The 10945-nt window shown below is 41.7% G+C and overlaps 1 pseudogene; it reads left to right on the forward strand.

The window, feature by feature from the left end:
* The first annotated feature begins 659 nt into the window (after positions 1-659).
* Positions 660-9191, forward strand: LOC121340313 (annotated as a pseudogene).
* Positions 9192-10945: the final 1754 nt, after the last annotated feature.

A 10945-nucleotide genomic window follows, 5' to 3' on the forward strand; every position in this document is an offset into this window, starting at 1 on the left:
CCAATCATTAATCATGTGTCATGTAGTTAACCAGGAAAAAGCAGCTGATTTTGTTCTAATTTAAATGTTTTGTATAGAAATATTGAACACTGATTTCCTGAATTAGTATTCTTCCAGGGTGATAATATCTTCGAAAATAAGTACTTGGCTCAGCTTAGATGTGTGGCAAAAAGAACCACAGCCTCAAAAAAATTGAGACCTTGCACAGACACAGAAATGTTTGTATTCAGAAATGAAAAGGAACTGGTAACTTTCCAAGCCACTGAACGACTTCAAACACCTACCATTAAAAATAAAAATACTTTCCCACACTGAAAATGAAATATTTTCCAAAAATGCTCCAGATTTCTGTGCAGTAGTTTAAAGCCATACAGTGGCTCTAATATTTTATCAATGTCCTACAATGCATCTGTGCACTTCAGTTTTGTATAGAAAGGGCAGGGGGAAAAGCATCAGAGAAGACTGCTTCACTAAAAAGAAAAGATTAGTATCAGACTTTTTATTCTTGTGATTAGATTTTGTATTACAGTCTGCACCCTCCTGTTTAAGAATCTGAAAACAGGCATTTTCTGCTTTATATTGAAACACAGGAGTCTTGAATATCTCTTCAGCTGCTTCCTAATGTTTGTTCCACAGGAAGGGAGTTAGTTCGTAGCATAATGTGCTTTGTTGTATTTGCATCAGCAAAGCAGATAAGCTCAGCCTCTCTTCATCTGAAAAAGGAACAGAGGAGCAGCACCAGGAGACAGCGCAATACTTCAGGATATTGTGAAGATTTCAGGCAACAAGATGACTTTCAGGTAAGCAGAAAAGGTCCTCTGCTACTTGCATTCCTGTGCTGCTTCCCAAACTGCTAATTTTGGCACTGAAAAACTCTGTCTTGGGTGTGTTAACACATATTTTAGTGCTGGGTATTCCCTTCATTCAGAACGTGCCTCTTCACCAGCTGTTCGCTGTGACACATGTTGACCAGCATCATATGGAGGGGACCAGCAGGGCTTTTTCCTGAAAACCTGATGCTGAGATTTGGCTACTTATGTACTTTGATTAGACTACAGTTCTTTCCACAGAGACCTTATCACATGAAAGGGCAAGCTCCTCGTGAGTCCCGGCACGTTTCTTGCTTTGGCAGATCCCTCCTTAGAATTCAGGGAGGCAGAAGATACTTTTCAGGTCACAAGCATCATTTATGGCTTCTTGGGAGTTTTCCTGGACTGTCTACACTAGCACTTAGTAGAAGGCCTGCTGCAGGAGACTGATGGCACTAAATCAAAGCGCTGACAAAGCTTCTAAAGTACAATTCTTCTGTGGGCTTCCTGTGAGCACTTTCTCTCCTGCTCTCTTTTACCAGCTCTGTTCAGGGCTGAGGTTTTGGCACAGTCATTGACACACAGCTTTGTCAAGTTGCAATTTGCTTAGCAAAAGTGTGGAAATACAGGATTAAAAGCTTGTTTATCACAGGACTTGTTTGCTAGCACAGGGCATCAAAGCAAGTTGTTCCGTGGCAGTGCTTTTTCGGTGTCATGGGGAAAGTAAAATCCATGCCAGACAATGCAGTGCATCAAGCCCAGGAAGCTGCAGGCGTTTTTCTTGTAAACTTCTCCTTTCATAGTCAAAATCCCAGACACTGCAAAATCCCTGCAGTGTGGTGTTTCAAATGAGGTACAGCAAGAGTGGCATAAAAAAGTGGGCATGCTCTGCTAATGAGGGCAATTGTGCCAGCTCTTTACAAAGAATAGTGTGTTTCCACCCACATCAAACCTGAGAGATGTGGAAAGAGAGGAGAGAGAGGCTACAGTGCTGTTTATTCTTTTCTGCTCACCTCAGTCTGGCATCTTGTAGAGACCATGGATCATATAGTGTCTGATGTTGCCCTCATTAAAAAAGGACACTATTTTCTGTGGAAGTTGGATTGCCTAAAGGGGAAAGTGGCAGTATTCAGATTCTCACCACACACCCAAACATAGCATGGTCTCAGATATTGCTGCTGACTTTAACAGCAGTAATACCATTGGCAGCAATCAGTTTGTGACCTTCATTAGGTTCAGGAGTCTGGCTGTTGTAAGTTGCAATATTTTACAGCTACTACTCAGGGTATTTATATGCATTTTCAGACAGTGCTGCAGTGTAAGGAAAGTATCTATTTGGGGGTTTCCAGTTTATGACAAATTTTGTGGTTTATATAGCATTCAACTACACCAGACATTTTTTCTAGTATTAGACATTTTTTTCTTAAGTAGTTTATGTGGTAACTTAATAAATCATTCCTCATACCCTCATGTTTAAATTATATTCCCATACACACTGCATCCATCAGAGTTGATGAGAGTGCAACAGTTCATGCTCTAACTTCCAAAGAGCTGACATCTCACACCCTCATTAGCAGGAACGTACCTAGAAGCTATAAATGCTTTCTAAAGATCCAAACAGCACAGCTCTCTGTGACTTATTCACTTCCTGCTTTCCTTCAAAAGCAGCTGAAAGAGGCACTCTGCACCTGCCTTCTCCGTGTGCTCACATCTGTTTTTAAATGAGAAAGGAGGCAATGAATGTTAAGCTGAAGGGACTTTATTTATGATTGCAAAGATTCTCGGCTTGAAGAATGAGTTCAATTCCAGTGCCTTTCACCTTCCTTGCTACACAGAGAGACAAAGAGAGCATTCATAGATATAACACATGTGACATGGGGCAGTCTAATGGCATTAGAACACTTCAGTGAAACATTAATGAATTTACAGTGATGACAGCACAACAGTGCCAGGATCTAATCTGCTCTGGGCTAAGTGGTTTTCATAAGTAACCTCGAACACAAAAAAATAGTGAGGACTAAAATCTTTCCTTTTCTGACAAAATAAAATCAACGTTTTTTCTTTTTAAAGCAGTAGCCATTCCCTTGGTGTTTCTCCAGTCTCAGGCTCTTCTTACCAAACTCAGATAAGACTGCAGTTTTTCCAAGCATCTGATGATTCAAATATATTTTTGCCCCTAATCTTCTGTGCTCATGCTGCTTGCCTCAACAGCTGCTTGGACTGAGATATAGAAAAAAAACTTGCACATAAAAAAAAATGTATGATCTTGTCTATAGCACTACACCTTTAATCCAACCTTATATTCACATCCTTTTCTTCACCATTTTACCTCCTTGCTGTCACATATCTGTTCTTACTTAAATATTTGAGTGAGGTGGATATGTAAGGTGTTAAATCAGATGTCAGCAAGGTTCTTGAGATGAGGAAAGATGTGAGTGCTGGCTGTTTACACAAGCTTTTATCCTGCCTCACTGACATCAAAAAGGTTATTGCCATTGACTTAAATTAGCATGGTGACAGAGACAGAAACCTCTGCTAGAATGCCCATTTCCAGAATCCTGAAGAGGAAGGTGCTGGGCATGAGGAGATAAATGTGTGTGGGATCTTCTCTTCACAGTCTACCCAGAACAGAGGTCGTACTTTAACATCCACAAAATTATTCACAAGATTAGTAATTTCATTGTAGATATCCCCCTATAAGGAGAACTATGAGTCTGTACTTCAATCAGTCCCAGACCTTTAAAATTTCTGTGGTTTTAAATATATCCCATTACATTTCTCTGAAGAAATAGGTGTTGCTCCAAATGCTGTAAAGATACATATTATAAATCACATTGTCCTTTCCAAGGAAAATGGGTAATGAAACAGACAAGGAAGGGGACAAAGAGGGAGATAAGTACGTATGTTTTCAGGGATCTGCTAAATCCAACTGAAGCTGATTTCAGTTGCTTAGAGAAAGGGAGGCTGGTGTGGGAAAACATGCACTGCAGTCTGAGTGTTCATACAGACTGGGTAAATACAATGAAGCTTGCCTTCCTTTAGTGTAACATCAGTAGAACCAAGCAGTGTGGGGTGCAGCGTAGACCAGCTAATTGCATAGATACCCAAAGGTCTGGAGAGACTGGTGCAGCACAGCAAAGGACTTTGTGATCTGTACCCAAAAAAGCAAAAGCAAAGGCAGCTTTCATAGCAGGCAGAGTTCATTAGCAGAGCAGGAAGGTGTGAGACTGCTCTCCAGATGCACTGGAGCAGTTTTCTTACAGAAAATGTGACTCTAAGGACATTGCCATGAGAGAGGAACTACAGAAGCAGGGCAGAGCAGAAGTGCGTCCACAGAGGTTTATTTATTCCCCTGTCTGCTTGTCAATCGATTTCAGTGGGAGTTCTCATGTCAGCAGGGATTCCTGGGAGAAGACAAATCTATCCTCTTTCTATCAGAAATGCTTTGAGAATCAGATTTACAAAAATGTATTATATAGGATTGATTTCCTTCATTAGCCTCATTTCAGTAATATTATTAGATATAAATCACAAGACAATTTCTTATGGAATTACATTCTTATTAAGATCACAACATCTTCTTCATACCCCCATCAGTTATCATATTCATCTTTCATATATTGGAAATCCCAATAAAATTAGCTCACTGGACACTAGTAGCATGCCTGTATCTTTCACTCTCCCATATGTTCTGTTATCTTGTTTTTATCTTACTTTATTTTTTATTGGTTTTTTGTTTGTTTGTTTGTTTCTGGTTTTTTTCAGTTGTCAAATGTATTGCAGAGCACAGAATGCTTTTCTGGTCCTTACAATGTCTCATACATTAAAAATGCATTAGAGAAGATATCACCTACCTCAATTTGCTTTAAAATGTCTTTTCCTCATAGCTACTGAAAATAAGACTCATGAATGCATTAATCCTAAACAGAGTAAGGTTTGGTCTAGGCCAAAATTTACTAGTAAAAGGATAATTGGGAAAAGAAAAAAAAAAAAAAAAAGTATAGCTTTATTCTTATTCTTGGTGTTCAAAACAATTCATTGTTGATAATAGTCATAATAATAAGAGGAATTTGGAGAGAAAATAAAATTACTTTTTCTAATTCAAACTTGGGGAGAAAATAATTTTTCCTAAACAATGAAAAATCTTCTTTCCAAAGTGGTTTTATCTCTATGGAACTGCTACAAAAGTCATGCTGTTATATACTCCTTCTCTTCAGTATGTAGAAGGCTGGGGGAGATTTTTTTTCCACACATATTCCCAGGCCTGTTCTATTCCCTTTGTGCTTTTTGAGATCAGCACAAAAGGTCTAGAAAGTAGGCTGGAAAAATCAGCTGCAGCTTCTCCTTGAGAGAAGGGCTCCCCAGGTGCCTCAATGCCAGCAGAGCCAGCTGTTCCCCACCAGCAGCTCGCTCCTGCTCTCCAGCAGACTGACAGACCAAGGTCGTCGTGCTGACTGTGATCCCCACCTGGGGATGGGGAAGCCCAGCCTCTAGGGAATGCAGCTGATGAGGAGCAGCAAAGCATCTCCCATCTACCCCAGAATCAGGTGCCAAAAGGTCCCTGCTGTCTCTCTGGTTGTCAGGATCCTACATGCACTTACATCCTGCAGGTTGATACGTGAATTCTTTCTAACAGAACATATTAGCAGCAGAAGAGCATGATTGCATCCAGACTGTGACATGGGGCTTCCTTCAGAGCCAACACTTTTTGGTCTATTATATAAACAATAATTTTGATGAATGGCTGAGGTTGGAAAGTACTGCTAGAAACCAATTAGGCAAAACCCCCTGCTCAAAGCAGGGTCAACTTAAAGCAGATTTTCAAGGTCACATCTCATTGGGTTTTGAAAATCTCCAAGGATGGAGAATCCACCACCTCTCTGTGCCAGCGTTTAACCACTCTCACAGAAATTACTGGGTTTTTATGTTTAAGTGGAATTTCCTGTGTTTCATTTGCTCCATTGACTCTTGTTCTGTCATTAGGCACCACTGAAAAGATCCTGACTCCATCCTTTTCAGTCACCTCCTCCAGGTATTTATTCACACTAATGAGATCCCCCTAAGCTTCCTTATCTCATGGCTCAACCACCCCAATTATCTCACTAGCTCAGCCTTTCTTGTTAGGGGAGACCCTCCAATTCCTTAACCATTTTCTTAGCCCTGCACTGGACTCTCTCCAGTAGCTCAACATCTCTCTTGTCTTGGACAGCCCAGAGCAGGACACAGAACTCCAGGTGTGGACTCAACAGCACTGAGTAGAGGGGCAGAATCACCTCCCTTGACATGCTGGCAAATCTCTTCCTAATGAAGCCCAGAAGGTCCTTTGTATTAAAGCTGCTTTTCAGCTCATTGACCCCACAGCTTTTATGGGTATCTGCATTTCTAGGGGTTCCTTTGACTAGGCATTTCCCTTTTTTGACCTTCAAGAGTTTTTTGTCAGCAGGTTTCTCCAGTCACAAACATTTGGTATAGCAGCCATTCATTCCAGTTTTCTGTTATGTGTAAACTTGCTGAGGAAGCACTCTGTCCCACTGTCCAGCTATCTTATGAACATGTTACACACTTTTGGTCCCAGCATCAATCTCCACTGTACAGCTCTAGTGAGTGGCCTCCAGGTGAATTTGTGTGGCTGATCACAGTCCTTTCAGACTAGCAGTTCAGGAAATTTTCAGTCCAACTCAGTCCTGTTGTCTAGTCTGTACATCACTGATTTACCAGGAAAGATGTTACAGCTGCCAGTGTCAAAAACTTTGCTAAACTCAAGATAACAACATACACTGCTCCAACAAACCTGTAGTTTCTTCTTGAAGAAAGGAGTGACACTGGTTTTCTTTCAGTCCTCAGAATCCTTCCCTGATGGCAATTCAAGAAAGCTCTTGCAGTGGCATTAGCTCCCTCAGCACTTGTGGATGAATCCCATCAGATTGACTTGTGTTCATTCTAGCTGTGTAAGGGTCCCCTAATCTAGTCCTTCTCCAACAATGGCAATTCTTGCGTATTCCAGATGTTTCCATGTCTCTTAGGTAAACAGGGAGATATTCCAGAGATCCCTGAAGGTTGGTTTTACCAGTAGAGACCAATGAGAAAAGAGCACTGAGTACACTGGTCTTTTCTGTGTCCTCTGTCACCAGGTAGCCTGCCCTGTTCAGCAGTGGCCAACATTTTTCCAATTTTTCCCATTTTTCCAAACTTTTGTGACTGATGTACCTGTAGAAACCCCCGTTTTTGCCCTTCATGTCTCTAGCTAGATTAAATTCCAAGTGGGCTTTGACTTTACTAGCCTGATCCCTGCATGCTTAGTCAATATCTTTATATTCCTCCCACATCACCTAACTACTTCCACTTCTTGAATGTTTCTTTTTTACCTTTGAGCTTACTGTCCATCCATACAAATGTCCTCCCACCTCTGTTTTACTTCCTGCAGGTGGGGATCGACAACTCCTGAGTCTGGAAGAGCTGATCCTTGAAAATCAGTCAGCCATCCTGAACTCCTCCTCTCTTCTGCAAGAGGGTGTCACATTGGATTCTTCCAGGATTCTTCCATTAATTGCTTTCCTGATGTCCAGGGATGTTAAATTGCTGTCTTCTCTCAGGAGGCTGAGTTCCATCTGCTCCTGACATTCCCATTCAGGAGTTCAGTGCTAGGGCCAGTTCTGTTCAATATTTTTATTGATGACATGGGTGAGGGTGTTGAGTCTTTCATTAGCAAATTTCCAGATGACACTAAGTTGGGAGCATGTGTCAATCTGTTGGAAGGTAGGAGGGCTCTGCAGAGAGACATGGAACGGTTGGATAGAGAAGCAGAGTCTAACAGGATGAAGTTTAATAAGTCCATGTGTCAAGTCCTGCATTTTGGCACAACAATCCCCTGCAGTGCTACAGGCTGGGGATGGTGTGGCTGGACAATATCCAGGCAGAAAGGGATCTGGGGGTACTGGTCGAGAGCTGACTGAACATGAGCCAGCAGTGTGCCCTGGTGGCCAAGAAGGCCAAGGGCATCCTGGCCTGTGTCAGGAATAGTGTGGCCAGCAGGAGGAGGGAGGTCATCCCCCTGTGCCTGGCACTGGTGAGGCCACACCTTGAGTGCTGTGTCCAGTTCTGGGCCCTCAGTTTGAGAAGGATGTTGAGAGGCTTGAGCATGTCCAGGAGGCAACAAGGCTGGTGAGGGGCTTGGAATACAAGTCCTGTGAGGAATGACTGAGGGAGCTGGGATTTTTTAGCCTGGAGAAAGGAGACTCAGAGGTGACCTTATCGCTCTCTACAGCCCCTGAAAGGTGGCTGTAGTCAGGTGGGGGTTGGTCTCTTTCTCCAGGCAGCAGCTGACAGAACCAGAGGACACAGTCTTAAGCTGGGCCAAGGGAAATTCAGGTTGGATATGAGGAAAAAGTTTTTTACAGAAAGAGTGGTAAAGTACTGGAATTGTCTGTCCAGGGAAGTGGTAGAGTCACCACACCTGGGTGTGTTTAAAAAAAAACTGGATGTGGCACTCAGTGCCATGGTCTAGCTGAGGTGTTCGGGCTGGGTTGGACTCAATCATCTTGAAGGTCTGTTCCAACCTAGTGATTCTTTGTGATTTTGTGATTCTCAACCATTTCCTCTCTGCTTGTGAACGTCAGATCCTGCAGAGCATCTCCTCTCTTCACCTTCTCAGTCACCTGTATCAGAAATATTATTATTATTATTATTATTATTATTATTATTATTATTAACTTTGTAATATTATTTTTGCATTATTGTCCATCAATGCACTCTAGAGCCTCTTGGATTGCTCTTGTCTAGCTGTATCCAGACATTGCAGCACTCCAACTGTGTGAGCGTAATTTGCCTCTTAATCAGAGATTTCAAAAATCAGGCTCCATCTGCTAAAGAATTCAAAGGTGAGAATTTTCCCTTTTTTATTTCTTTTCCAAACAATTGGCAACAAAAAGAAAGTCCATTTCTCAGTACCATTGCAAAGCACATGTGTTATGGTCAAATATATCCTATGCTACTGTTAGTTTTGTAACAAAGGTTTCTATCAAAAGGTGCTTATCACCAAAATTAAATAGAATCGATAAATAGCTTGCTATTATTTTTCTGTGAGCCAGTTTTTAAATGGGTCACATTGTTCTTTTCTTTGCTGGCAACCTAAAATAGAAGTTATTATATCAACAGTGGTTTGCACATAATAAAACACTATCTGAAATTTAGTTTGGTAATGTTTTCGCTTGAAAATTAAGGCTCAAGTAATATCATTATTGTGAATTATTACCGTTTATTCTTTATTTTTCTATTTAGAAGCTATATTCTTGATAGTAAAAATTGCAGTCGGAGTTCTGAACAGAGCAAATGATCTTTTGGTACTGGCAATAAGAAAAATAAATATTCATGTTGAGAGTATAACATTATTGAGACTTCTTTTCCTTTCATGGGCCAAGTTCTCTGCTGGCATATTTGATGCAATTCCACAGACTCCACTGGGACTTCAATTTTTGTTACAGAGAACACAGGACATTTTTTATTATTGTTGTAATTTTGTAAAAATAAGGATAAAATGGAAATAGAAGATTTCACAGCATTTTCTTTCACAGATGTTGGATTTGAGAGACTATTTATGAACACCAAACTGTGGTCCATTTCTCCCTGGAGTACCATGCAGATGTGCAGCTGCACAGCTGCAGCTCTTCCACACCAAGGGTTGAGCTATCCCCAGACACCAGTAAAAAGCCAGGCACATGCAGGCCACCCAAAGTACACAGAGCCATCCAAGAGTCACCATCACCTCCAGGAGAGGGGTTTTTTATGCTCACTGTGGAACACTCTGAGAAAATGGAAATTCAGATGTGCACAGGGTGCAAGTTGTTTGGCCCAGCTCAGATCTGTGCATCACATCAGTGCTGGTGAGGATTGTGCTCAGGCAATGCCACGTGAGGCTGCAGAGAATTCCTTCTCAGAGAATGGATTTCCTCACTACTGTGTAAGAAGCTTCTCTTCCCACTCGGCCCTCAGTTCAGAATTAAAGGGCAGCTCAGGGCTCCACTTCAGTGGCTGAAGTTAAAGACTAAAGTGGTCAAAGCCATTTGCAACAATGAAAAGCATAATGAGGGAAAATAAAGAGGTCTTTCTACCACCTGCTGAGGAGAGGGGAAGTGCAGGAGAAAACAGACTCAAGTACAAGGTCCTGACTATTTCTGGCACCATGTGTTAGACTCTTTAGGGATTCTTCAGAGAGGTGAACTTCACTTGCACTGAGATCAATGAAAACCCTGTGCATTCAATCTGTTTCTCATAAAAAAATAACTCTGAGTCTCTCCAGTGTGCAAGTCAGAACTGTCTGAAAGTCACAGGGAAATGGAGGGCTGCAAGGCTAAGAGTTTTGTGCTTCTTTTTCTTTTTATACACTTTTTATTCCCACAGATCCTATGGGAAGCATAGGACTTCAGCACAGGGACAGCCAAAAAGATTCAGGGCTGTTAAATTGGTAGCTAGTTTAAATCCCAAGGTAAACTATTTGTGCTAAATTAATCTGTGAACCCTCACATCAGATTTAGAGCCTCTGAGCAGTACAGATATTTTGAGATGATCTAATTGTGGTTGGAGAGAAGGGAGAGTGTGGGCACGAGTAACACTGCGCTGTGCGCCGCAGTGGGGTTAGCACACAGCACAGTGCAAAAAGCTGACATGGGCAACACAGGAGAGCACCAGGGAGCAAAGGTATCTAGGCACTTCTAAAAGTTAGTTGCTGGAATAATCATAGAATAGCAGATTTGAAATGCTTGTTAGGAAACTGAGGAAGATGTGTAAAGAAAAACTGTGAGTTTTTGGAAGCGGTGGTAGGATTAGAAAGAGAAAGAAAGGGTACTGTTGCCAGCTAATAGATTAATAGACAGGAATTGTCTCTTGTGAGAGTTTTTCCAGCTTTTCAACAGGAATCAGAGACTCTCTGGGTAGTTTTGTTTTCTAAACTCGGGCAGGACCAGTTAAAAGCAGTGCCTCTCACCAGAGTGAATTAGAGGATACAAGTACTGCCATCTTTAACACGTGTTGGGAAGCAGGGGATAGGATTTGACGGGTGAAGGCTGTGCCATGGAGCTGAAGGAGATGAGCATTTGGGGAACACCAGGGTCTTTCCAGACGATGCTCTTTTGTGGGTCTGG

This window comes from Onychostruthus taczanowskii, unplaced genomic scaffold (assembly GCF_017590055.1).
Source record: "Onychostruthus taczanowskii isolate IOZ18803 unplaced genomic scaffold, ASM1759005v1 scaffold4, whole genome shotgun sequence".
Classification (NCBI taxonomy): Eukaryota; Metazoa; Chordata; class Aves; order Passeriformes; family Passeridae; genus Onychostruthus; species Onychostruthus taczanowskii.